The sequence below is a fragment of the Erpetoichthys calabaricus genome, chromosome 3 (genome assembly GCF_900747795.2).
Source record: "Erpetoichthys calabaricus chromosome 3, fErpCal1.3, whole genome shotgun sequence".
Classification (NCBI taxonomy): Eukaryota; Metazoa; Chordata; class Cladistia; order Polypteriformes; family Polypteridae; genus Erpetoichthys; species Erpetoichthys calabaricus.
Window position 1 is genome coordinate 311,985,546 of NC_041396.2, and position 10,358 is coordinate 311,995,903.

Genomic DNA, 10,358 nt, shown 5'->3' on the forward strand with positions numbered 1-10,358 from the left:
CTTGTAAAAATACTCCACACTTTCAGAGGATGTCCCCTCAAATGACAAGTGCCTGTGTTTACATATCATCAGCCAGGGCAGGAAGAAGTGGGTTCAGGTTGCTGGGAATGTGACATGACATTATTCAGGATACAACGGTCAATCACTGCTTCTGCAGATGGAGGACGAGAAAAAGCATTAGGCAACACCACCAACCCCTGGTTGGGAGTGTAATTATATTTATATGAGCCTTGAGGTTGTCTCCTAAGCACATGTGTTTGACATGGCCCACCCAGCCCAGACCAATTGGGTCAGGTAGCCCAAACCGTGAGGCCATATCTCCGAGAAAGCACATCAGCATTGACATGGAGGTAACTGTGGCGATCAAGGACTTTGAATTTAAATGACCGAAGGTCCAAAAAACATCAAGTGACATGTTGGTTTGACTGTTTGTGCAGTGCCATCCACTATAAAGGTGATTGGTCGATGACTAGAGTGAATTCATGCCATGCAGGTACTACCTCAGTTGAAGAATAGCTCACTTATTCACCAATACTTCCCTTTCAATAGCTGCATACCTGGTTTCCAGGTCCAATAGTTTCTGGCTCAGAAACACGATGGGATGTTCTACACAAACGACACTCTTGCTCAACACGGCATTGACCTGTGTCCAAAATGTCAGCTTGGGCAATAAAAGGCAGAGAAAAATCCAACAATACAGGTGCAGGTGTAAGGGTCTGTTTCCATTTTTTCATCCCAAACCACTATATTAGGAGCCCTCTTGTTTGTCAGGTCAGTCAAGGGCATAGCCCTCTAGAAAAAATGAGGCACACACCTGCGGTAGTACCCCACAAATGCCAGGAATGCTTGTACTTGCCGTTTGGTTTGTGGACAGGGCCAGTTGAGTACAGCATTGACTATGGTACACTGTGGTAGAATTCTACTACCTCCTACCCTATAGTGCAATTATTTGGCTTCAATTCATCCAAAATAATCTTATTGCCACTGTGATATACTGTGAGGAGCACCCCTCAAACCTGCTGCTTGTGTTCCATGTCATTCTGGTAGACAGCACTATAAGAGTTGTGGGCCATAGCTCTCTGTTCACCATACATTGGAAGGTGGCCGGTGCCCCATGTAACCCAAATAGAAGGAGTCGATACTGCCAGTGACCACTAAGGGTGATAAATAATTTTTTTTTTCTTGACGGATTCCTTTAAAGGAATTTGCCAATACCTTTTTGTCATGTCAAGGGTGGTCAGATATCATGCTTTTTTTGAGTTGCTTGAGGAGTTTATGCACTCACAACATCAGATATGCAGGAAACCTGCTGACGTACGTCACTGCAAAAGTGCTGACTGCCATCGGCCTTTGGGACCAATACAATAGGACTGGACCAGGGACTAAAACTTTCCTCAATCATTCCTAAATTATGCATTTGTTTCACCTTAAGTTCCACTTCAACAACAACAACAACAAAATTTATGTATATAGCACATTTTCATACAAAAAAGTAGCTCAAAGTGCTTTACATAATGAAGAAAAGAAAAATAAAAAGACAAAATAAGAATTTAAAATAAGACAACATTAGTTAACATAGAAAAAGAGTAAGGTCCGATGGCCAGGAGGGACAGAAAAAACAAAAAAAAAAAACTCCAGACGCCTGGAGAAAAAGATAAAATCTGCAGGGGTTCCAGGCCACGAGACCACCCAGTCCCCTCTGGTCATAAAAATGAGTCCCCTCATTTTGCTTCTGGAAGTGTTTACAGGTGTTCTCAGACAACTACTCCTGGGTCAAGTTATGATGTTATGTTTAAGCAGAGAGGTCCAACCAGGACTTTCATTGATCGCTTCTCGGACAGACAGGGTATCTGCTTTGAACTCTCGTCACTGTTTGGGTTGTTTAACTAAATAGTCAACCAGCCACTTCCTTTCCTTAATTTCATAGCACCCTTGCCAATGAACCAATAATTTGTGTGGAAGAAGTGGAAAGTGGAAGTGGAAGAAGTTTGACCTGATATCCAAGAGCAAACTCTAGGAGCATCTTACCATGGTAATAGATTTGGGCTGATTGTGCATGTTCCATATAAGCTCATAGTATTGGTCTGATTTTACCAAATATATTGTATAATTGTGTGATATATTTGAAGATATTCGTTGAAGGGGGCACCTCTCTTTTCCATCCATCTTTTATTATATCCAGTAATCCCTGGGGATGTTACCCATATAAAAATGTATAAGGTGAAAAAACTGTAGAGGATTGTGGGACTTTCTGGTATGCAGATAACAAGAGGGGTAGTAACTGTTCCCAGTTAGGAGCCCTCTTCCTTGTCAGGTCAGTCAAGGGCACAGCCCTCTAAGAATAATGAGGTACAAACCCACCTTGAGAAGCATTTGCTTGTGCATCTTATTAAGCTGTTCGACTAGACCATCAGGCTGAGAATAGTACACTGAAGTCTTAAGGTGCCTGATTTGGAGCAATTTGGCAACCTCCCTGAACATCTCTGAGGTAAACGGCACCCCTTGGTCCGTTATGACCTTCTTTGGGATATGTGCAATGACCCCTACCAGTGCCCATGCGATGCTTCTGGACTTCTCTTCCCAAAGCACCTTGATGTTCCAACAATGATGGATGGATTAAAGGCCAGAAGTCTGTATGACCATCAGCATCAAGTGACTCCGTGAGAACCCTAACTACAAAGAGGACTATTTCATTTATGTTAGGTAGAATGCCCAGAGGGGACTGGGTGGTCTTTCTGGGCTTTCTGGAGTTTTTTTTTTTTGTTTTTTCTGTCCACCCTGGCCATCGGACCTTACTCTTATTCTATGTTAACTAATGTTGTCTTATTTTAATTTCTTATTTTGTCTTTTATTTTTATTTTCTTCATTATGTAAAGCACTTTGAGCTACTTTTTGTATGAAAATGTGCTATATAAATAAATGTTGTTGTTGCTGTTCTCTTGTTTTAAGGGGATAGCCTCTGGATACCACATAGCACAATCCAATTTATGTCCTCAGGCCGAGGGTTCAAGAGGATTTACTATGTCCACCCTGATACGTTCAGAAGTTCATATATCTATCAGAGGAATAGAACAAGAGGAGCATGGTCTTTTCTAGGAATCTGTCACAGCTGACATCCCAGACACAAAACACAAAAGTGATGGATCTCCTTTTTAATTCCCTGACAGTAAAATCAAAATTTTATCCTTTTGAGTGTTTTATCAGTTCCAAGATGGCCACCCAAGAGGTTTGTTTGTGCTAACTCACCATAATGTTCTGACAAATGACATAATAAATCATTTTAAAATACAAAATAGGGTTCTGGTGGCATGGAGTGTGTGGTACACTGTCAGATAACTTAAGTAAATCGTCATTCCATTGTTCTCTTTGAAAAGATGGTGATGTTTGTGGAAATTGACATTGAAGTTCTGAGAGCAAATCAGGCCTGACCTCCCTGGGGGTAGTTATTGCCAACGTCAGTTCGCTTGTGGCCTCGATAGCAAGTACATGATATAAAACATAATAAAATCACATTACAGTGTGTCATGTTTGTCTTTTTTATTTTGTGCTCTCCTTGTGTGTTGCATCAATACACAAAAAAAAAATTACTTATCTACATTAGTGCATCTGGACAATAAATAGAATTCTGGGAAGGGAGACACTTCAACAACTTCATCAGTGTAATGGATTGTGTAACCTGCAACTCGTCAGCCTGTGGTTAGGGGAAAGGAAGAGACGTCAAGGGAATAAATTAAATAAAACTCAGTGCAAACAGGAGAAACCTGAGATGAGAACTGACACCAGAGAGCAAAGTCAAGGAATTTAACACAAAATGACTTCAGCTGTGTGTGTTTATATAATGGAATTTCACCTGAACAGACATCACAATCAGAAAATACGATGAGCTGAATCAAATTTAGGATCTGAGTGGACAGTCACAGCATTGTTTGGGATTCGTGACACGACTTGATACAAAGAACTTTCACGTGTTTGAAATCAACAAGCTGAGGTTTATCTAAACACACGGATATCAAGTGTCAGGTCTTTGTTAATGATCACTTAAAGACACTTGTGTTCAAATTCTTAATAAAGCATTCATTACAAAGAAATAAAATATCAAATGACATGAATTAGCGCACACCTCTGCATTGTGTCATTAGATTTTTAAAAGTCTTACCAAGATAACTGAACACTTTCTGAGCCATTGTGCTCTACAACAACCCAGCAACCATTTGACAAATTAAAGAGAGAGAAAACCTGAACAATTTGTGATGTGACAATCAAAAGGAATAAATGTGGTGACAGGCAGACAATTACTGACATACAAATGTGATTACTTTATTAAAGGTTTAAGTTTCTCTGTATTAATTGTATTCTGTATGCACCTAATAAGATTTCACAAATATTAACAAATGTCAGTCTAAAGAGCAAATCCTACGTTTAATTGTGGACATCAAACCTCATTTGACCTTCTCAGTCGTCCATTTCAGTTCCTCACAGTCACCTCAGTGTCATTTAGTGAGCCAGCAGTGTGAGGAGTGAAGGCCGACTGCTCCGTCTGCACTCGTCTGTCATCTGCTGCCTTAGTGAGGAGGAGTGCGGATTAAAGTGCAGGAATAGGAAACATTAACTTCACAATAAAATGAAGTGTTTAGTTTGACACAAAAGTAAAACAATAAAGGAACATTTCATAGAATTTGACTCTCAAACAAATCCCCAACTGCCTGACCAAAGCTGAAAAGAATGTCAGCCGTCATCTGAGCTCAGCTGTGGAGTTTTTAGTTGTGAAATCTGAAAGTCGGTGCAAATTATATAATAAAAGATTTTTATATTTCCAGATATGGGTAAAATTCAGCACATTACTTAATTTATGATCAAATAAATAATTCCCTCCCAAAATAATGGAAATAGCAATAATCATTTTACAATGTAAAAATAAAAAATAAAAAAGTCACCAAGAAACGCTGAAGTGTTTATAGGAATTGCCAGGAGTCTCCTACATTTACAGTGCTGTTTATTACACATTCAAATAAGAAGAATATGATTTATGACTATAGTTGTGGTGAAATAAACAATAATCATAAACAGTGTACACTTTACACCAATAGAGTACAATTGTAACAAAAACAATACAGCGAATTTGAAATGATTGTATTGTTAAGAAATATGTCCAAGTATTGCACTGCTAATAAGAAAAGTGAGCAAAGGACTAATGTACAAATAATTTAAAACATCTAAGCTCAGAAAATTAATTTTACAGTAATTTTTTACAGTACATTTACAGTAGATTGAGCACTGAAGAAGCTGAGCTAAATATTTTACACGTCAGGATTATTTTCAGTGCTTTTCTGAACCAGGAATAAAGAAAAGCATAAAGAATTGGATTAACACCGAAGTTCACTTCACTGACCAACACAAAGACATTCCTGATAATTTGTGTGATTCGGTTATTAATATCATTAAAAAAATTGTACACATAAAGAGGCAGCCAGCAGATAATAAAAGCCCCCACGACTACTCCTAATGTTTTTGCAGCTTTTCTTTCAGATGGTTTTGATATTTTTCTGTCACTCACCTCCACAGTTTGCCTCTTTTCTATCACACAGTTGATGGCTCTTGAATGGCTTCTTGCAACTACAAATATTCTGATATAAAAACCAATCATTAGGAAATAAGGAATAAAAAACGTTACAAGTAAAATAAAAATGATCATTTCATAATAAGTGAATACTGCACAAGCTCCTTCACATCGCTCTGTTACAATATCACTCAAACATAAAAGTACGAGTGTAATTAAAAGTGCAAACAGCCACACTACAGCAATGCTGACTTTTGCAACAGTTAAAGTTATTTTTGAGCTGTAAAAGAAAGGATGGCAGACAGCAATGTAGCGATCAATGGATATTAAAGCAACATTATATACAACTACAGTATTAAGAATATTTGCAAGTGCCTGATACAAATAACAACAAATAACTCCAAAGTACCAGCAAGTTTCTATCATGCCAATCAAAAAAAAGGGCATCACAAAGAAACCTGATAAGAAATCGGCCGCTGCGAGTGAAAGGATCAGAAGATTAGTCGGCGTGTGCAGCTGAACAAAATGAGAAATAGAAATGATGACAAGAAGATTTCCAAAGACTGTCGAGAAAAGCAAAAGACACGAGAAACTGTAATAAAGTCCATACACTTCAGTATCATAAATCAGTCTCTCACAAGATGTATTACTGTGAGGATAACAACGGCCAACTTTCACTTGTTTAAACTCCATGTCTGTCCCCTGACTGAGCCGTCCTGCCTGCACACTGAGATGTTTATACACTGAGGCCCTGCGACTGCCAGATTCTCTCTGCTGACGTAATTCACATGAGGCGTCTCTCTGCTGTGTGTGCTTCACAAATTCTCTCAGGATGTTTGTTTGTTCATTTCAGTTCTTACTCATTAATTAGTTCATCAAGTCACAGATGCCTTCATTATACTTGTTTGTCAGGAGCCGCTCAGGGCTGCGGTGGTCTCTCCTCACAGCTCCACAGTGGCCCAGCTGCTGGCTCTCTGCAGTTTCCTTCTTCTCCTCTGTCTGCTGTTTTTGTTTTTTTGTTCTCAGTCACTTTGACTTTCTTTCCTCATCACAGCAAGCAGCACATTAAATCAGCAGGTTCAGATGAGCTGAGGTTGTGCCCAGTGGTGGTCTGACACTCCATGCTGTCCTGTGCTGCTCAGAGCCCCTCTGACACCTGTGAGCTGAGCCTGCATGGAGTGTGCTGGACCACCCTGTGCTCATGAGAGGCCCTCATACACGCACACACACACACACACACGCACACACACACACACACACACACATACAGTGTACAGTAACAGCTGTGTGTTTTTGTCTTTTCCGGACCCTCACATTAAATTCCTAACAGTATTCCCCCCCGTTGCTCTCTGTCAGTCTGACGTTGTGCTGATTGTCTTTGTCTGATTTACTGGATGTCTTTCTTTTCTTAAATCATCAGACACACAACATGCATTTCTCTGTGGCAGTAAACTCTCAGAATTCCAATGCAGCAGCACTAACTGATGTGATTTTTAATTTTGAGGACATTTGCTGTGTCACTGATTTGTAACTTTGTATCAAACTAAACTAAACGACTGCGTCTGTCAGTTTTGAAGCACCGAGGAGCACCGCACTGCATGAGTCTGTTAGCCGTCATCACTGTAAGGACAATTAAAGTTCTCAATAAAGATAGAAATGATGTCAAGATCTCCCCAGAACAATCTTCTATTGTATTTTAATGCTTAGGTTCACTATTTTATATTAATATTACAGTTGTATTAAATTCATACTCTATTAGAGTAACAGCAACTGATGTTTTTTACAGAAACTCTGAACCGTACAATAAAAACACGAGAGGACCGCCATCTCCATCATACGAGTTCACTTTTGATTAAACAATTAGCAGCAGCTGTTCACTGATGGCAGACGTACGACTTTACAGGAGTTTGTGTGTCGTGTTGTTGTCATTCCCTTCTCATTGACACAGACAGTGAAGTGGTCCTCACCACACAAGAGTTCATACGTGACACACTGGTGGTCTGTTAATACAAACTTCATGTGAGGCCCCTCGTCTGTTGGTTAACAGATTGGCACTGGTCCATATAACATTTTTCCTGTTGACCAAACAGCAGCCCAGGCCATTATATCCATCTTAATAAAATGATACATTTCTGTGTGTTCTGTTCATCCAGTTGCTATGTCTCTGGCATTCCAACTGTTGGCACTTTGTAGACATGTTTAGTGGTGAAATGCATTGCATTCATCATTCCATTAAATGGCATATAACAGACATTAACACTGCTTGTACAAATCCCATAAATGTTAATACTGAATACAGCCAACTGAGAGTGACTGCCAGACAGGCAGCTTATCTACCTTAATAAAAGAACAAGAGTCTCTGTGTCTTTGTGTCTGTGTGTCCACTTGGTTGCCATGTCTCTGTCATTTCAACATATGGTGTTTCACATGCATTTGTAGTAATAAACTGCATCACATTTGACTTTACAACAGATGGTTGAACCAAATGGATATAACAGAAACATATCAAGTGTTTGTCTGTGTTTCTGTCAGGTTACTACTGTATATCTCTGTTATAACAACTTTGGTATGGGATTCGTAAAAGTAAGGTTAAGGTTTGTGATGCGCCATCTGTTGAAATGACAAAGGCAGTGCACTTTCTTGCTACCTGAATTACAATGACACATTCCAATAGATGGTGAACTCCAAATGTTAACACGTGTTATTGAGGGTTCCTCACCTGTATCCGCAGCTCCTGGGCCTCCTCCATCAGGGCAGCTGCCAACCTAGTCAGGTCCACTGGTTCTGACATCTTCCTGTAGAATCCTGCTGACTACGCTACTGTAATGAAAACACAGCAGGGTTAGAAAATGGTGGAGTACCTCGAAGTTGAACCCAGCATATTTGCTGGATAAAACTAAAATAAGAGGCAAAAAGGGTTTGAAGGCCTTTTAGATAGATAGATAGATAGATAGATAGATAGATAGATAGATAGATAGATAGATAGATAGATAGATAGATAGATAGATAGATACTTTATTAATCCCAATGGAAAATTCACATTCTTCAGCAGCAGCATACTGATACAATAAATAATATTAAATTAAAGAATGATAATAATGCAGGTGAAAAAACAGACAATAACTTTGTATAATGTTAAATGTTAACGTTTACCCCCCCGGGTGGAATTAAAGAGTCGCATAGTTTGGGGGAGGAACGATCTCCTCAGTCTGTCAGTGGAGCAGGACGGTGACAGCAGTCTGTCGCTGAAGCTGCTCTTCTGTCTAGAGATGACACTATTTAGTGGATGCAGTGGATTCTCCATAATTGATAGGAGCCTGCTGAGCGCCCTTCGCTCTGCCACAGATGTTAAACTGTCCAGCTCCATGCCAACAATAGAGCTTGCCTTCCTCACCAGTTTGTCCAGGCGTGAGGCGTCTTTCTTCTTTATGCTGCCTCCCCAGCACACTACTGCGTAGAAGAGGGTGCTCGCCACAACTGTCTGATAGAACATCTGCAGCATCTTTTTGCAGATGTTGAAGGATGCCAGCCTTCTAAGGAAGTATAACCGGCTCTGTCCTTTCTTGCACAGCGCATCAGTATTGGCAGTCCAGTCTAATTTATCATCCAGCTGCACTCCCAGATATTTATAGGTCTGCACCATCTGTCCACAGTCACCTTTGATGATCACAGCGTCTATGAGGGGTCTGGGCCTCCTAAAATCCACCACCAGCTCCTTGGTTTTGCTGGTGTTCAGGTGTAGGTGGTTTGAGTCGCACCATTTAACAAAGTCATTGATTAGGTCCCTATACTCCTCCTCCAGCCCATTCCTGATGCAGCCCACGATAGCAGTGTCATCAGCGAACTTTTGCACATGGCAGGACTCCGAGTTGTATTGGAAGTCCGATGTATATAGGCTGAACAGAACCGGAGAAAGTACAGTCCCTTGTGGCGCTCCTGTGTTGCTGACCACAATGTCAGACCTGCAGTTCCCGAGATGCACATACTGAGGTCTGTCTTTAAGATAGTCCACGATCCATTCCACTAGGTATGAATCTAATCCCATCTCTGTCAGCTTGTCCCTAAGGAGCAGAGGTTGGATTGTGTTGAAGGCGCTAGAGAAGTCTAGAAACATAATTCTTACAGCACCACTGCCTCTGTCCAAGTGAGAGAGGGATCAGTGTAGCATATAGATGATGGCATCCTCAACTCCCACCTTCTCCTGATATGCAAACTGTAGAGGGTCAAGGGCGTGTTGAACCTGTGGCCTAAGGTGGTGAAGCAGCTTTTCAAAGTGGAGTCAGACTGATGACATATAAAAATGGAGGTGCTGCCCCTTGAGAGGAAGACAGATGGAACAGTCGGGGCCACGAGACAGAGACACGTAAATGGCTTCATGGGGACTGGCGGTCATCTGATCTACAGGAGCAAGAGGAGAAGCATTAGCTAACAGTGGCAACACTCGACTCAGGGTGGAATTGTGACTAGATGAGCCCTCAAGTTGTCTCCAAATCACAAGTCTGTGACAATGGCATCAATCTGCTGATCTTTTCATGCTTATTACAAAATAAAACTATCCTCAGAGCAACAGGCACAAAGCAGCACGAAACAGGACACCGATCCATTGCAGTGCAGACTCAAACAAGTACTGTATGTTCACTACTTTGATTGTTTTAAAGATGTCTGTTCACATATAACACGAAAAGCAACTCCTGCAGTAGCCATGTCTATCTGTCTCTTCATCTGTCCACTTAGAACAATTCTCCTCCCAGTGGACCAGTTTTGTTCAGAGTTGGCACATGGACAGAGCTGGTTCATGAAA